This window comes from Gigantopelta aegis, chromosome 3, assembly GCF_016097555.1.
Source record: "Gigantopelta aegis isolate Gae_Host chromosome 3, Gae_host_genome, whole genome shotgun sequence".
In the NCBI taxonomy this organism is placed as follows: domain Eukaryota; kingdom Metazoa; phylum Mollusca; class Gastropoda; order Neomphalida; family Peltospiridae; genus Gigantopelta; species Gigantopelta aegis.
This window is the reverse complement of record NC_054701.1, coordinates 32,613,975-32,617,194: the sequence shown is the minus strand read 5'-3', so window position 1 is coordinate 32,617,194 and position 3,220 is coordinate 32,613,975.

Sequence of the window (3,220 nt, the reverse complement as noted above, 5' to 3'; positions counted from 1 at the left end):
CTGCACTACACTATATTGTGCAGTCAATGTATGTAAGGTATGTGAGGGGAGGGGGGGGGGGGGTTGTTGTTTGTACCGATGAGCTGTAAAGCTCTAGGTAAATAAAGAATTAAGAATTGAGCATGTGTGTGTGTGTGTGCGTGCGTGTGTGCGTGCGTGCGTTCGTGCGTACGAGCGTCTACATAGGCGTACTGGTTCACATTTTTCTAGTAGGGGAAGCTGATTTTCCCCTAAATTAAACAAAAATGCCCGAATCTGAATAACAACATTTATTCATATTAGCAATACCGTCAAACACCTATAGAGGGCTGTAAAAGAATTATTACATAGTTTACATCTATTATTGCAGTAATTTTAGCGGAGAGAGGGGTTTAGACTGTGGCAGCTGAAGTTTATAGGAGGAGAAATTGGGCATGGGGGTTTCGATTACACACACACACACACACACACACACACACACACACACATATATATATATATATATATATATATATATATATATATATATATATATATACGCACGCACACACACATACACGTACGCACACACACGCCTAATGAATTTATGATATCTTCAACATTCCTTGTCTTTCGTCGCTTGAACAGTAAGAAAAGGCAATCGGATAATCATACCAACTGGAATTATCTCCCATTAACTTAATAACAAGAAAGGTATTCTGGTTAAAATGTACACTGGGACAGAATGCTCAAGACACTGACGTCGTCAATTGATTATGAACTATGTAATAAAACAGCATTCGTATTAACATAAACATAGTCGTGGCTAACAATTTTGTGCTTGTGTTGTGGGGGAAAATATGGGGGTCTTATGGTTAAAAAAATACCCACAAGAATTTTGTTTAATAATAAAAGATTGTATAACGCTATTCAAACTTAATTTAAACAAATAAAGTTTGTCTACATAGTGTAGACGTAAATCAAGTGAACAAAACTAAACAATGCAGTGATATGAGACTTAACTTTTCAGTCAACACACCGCCATTTGTCGTGTCGTTACGTCTTGTGGCAGGTTAATATAGACCGGTTTGGGAAATAGTTCCGAAAAAAAAAAACATACTACAAAATTCTTATATGCCTTTTGAAATGTTTCTTTGATGATTACAGATATTTTGACCTCTGTAGTATTTAAATAACCCATTGGTTTGAAGTTACTTGTTATATGTAGTATTAACTGATAACATCTGTGCCAATGGTATAGTTGTATAACAACCACACGAGGCGGTGATCAGGTAGGAGGGTGGTTAATAGAAATATTTCGTGGTCGACCTACGTTTATTTTTTACACAGTACTGGTCAGTTAAAAGTACTCCTTAAATGTAGTAGTCAGATGACCCTGTCGACATTGTTGTATTTTCACAGAATAAATTCTAACATAGAAATTCTATTGAACTGCATGGAGTAATTAATAGTGATGTGGAACTTTAAAGCTAAACAAAGAAATAATAATAATATAGAAGAATGTTGTCAAACATTCATTCATTCATTCGTTTTAGGGCATGTTAAAACATGTTGTTGTATTAAAATAGATTTTGTTATATGGATGTAACGACATATTTTAGCAATCAGCGTGTTGAAAATAAAACAGGTTTGTAATTGGTACCCCACCCCACCCCCACCCCCCAACCTTAGAACATCGTTTTATTGTTTTAAACCACGTTTTAGCGTTAAAACGCCTTTATATATGTGGGCCACGTATCTTACAACGAGGTGTTTCAAAACGTATAGAGTTGGATGGTTTCAAACAATGAGTTAAAAGATAAATGGTGTCTAACGGACACGGGTAGAACATTCTATTTCTTATTTATTCTCAAAAACAAAGTTAAAAAGAATGACGTGTATGCTATACGAATGCCCTTGAAGATACCGTTGATAGCGATAACTGAAAGTTTATTAAAATTGTAGCTGTGTTTGTTTCATTGGTAAATGATGTTATAATATGGCGATGCGAGGTTGTGAGTTTATTAAGCCTGTATTTGTGTTTGTTTCATTAGTAAATGATGTTATGATATGGCGATGCGAGGTTGTGAGTTTATTAAAACTGTATTTGTTTTCGTATGTTGCATTAGTAAATGATATTATAACTACTAATACAATCATATTAATTATGTTATTGTGGATAATGCATATTGGAAACAATTGATCCTATTCTTCTCGTTATCTTCTTCCTTGTTAGTGAGATATCGTCGCTAAAACAGATAACACAAACAAATCTCAATAGCAGTATCTATGTCGTTGGTGTCTATGGTAGGCCATACCAGTCAAAATCGAGCCTAAAGTCGACGCCACACGATGTGTCTCGTATGGAAATAGCCGATTACATAACAACCGATGAAATCATAGGAATGAATTTACAAAGTCTGATTATCTCTTACACGAGTGTAACTACATGCATTTACAATGCTTAAACACCTGTTTACGTCTTACACGTGTGTAACTACATGCATGTACAATGCTTAAACACCTGTTTACGTCTTACACGTGTGTAACTACATGCATGTACAATGCTTAAACACCTGTTTACGTCTTACACGTGTGTAACTACATGCATTTACAATGCTTAAACACCTGTTTACGTCTTACACGTGTGTAACTACATGCATGTACAATGCTTAAACACCTGTTTACGTCTTACACGTGTGTAACTACATGTATTTACAATGCTTAAACACCTGATTATCTCTTACACGTGTGTAACTACATACATTTACAATGCTTAAACACCTGTTTACGTCTTACACGTGTGTAACTACATGCATTTACAATACTTAAACACCTGTTTACGTCTTACACGCGTGTAACTACATGCATTTACAATGCTTAAACACCTGCGTTTAAGTAAAACAGGCTTCGTAAATTCGGCCCCTAATGTTTGTTTTGTCAATCGGCTATTCTCGTACGTGGCATTCGTATTGGGTTTTGTTTTTGTTTGGTTTTTGGTTTCGGTGGCGGATCCAAAAAATCCATTTAGGGGGAGCCCAGTGACAGGAGATGGAATGCCAAGAGAACTTTTGGGGAGGTTTGGAAGGGGATCGTAAAAAAAAAAATGAAAATTAATATATAATAAAATTATAACTATCGCAAAATTTAGGGGGCCCCCTAGATCCGCCTCTGGGTTTGTTGGGGGTTTTTTGACGGAGGGATGTAGCTCAGTGGTAAAGCGATCGCCTGGCATGCAGTTGGTCTAGGATCGATCCCCGTC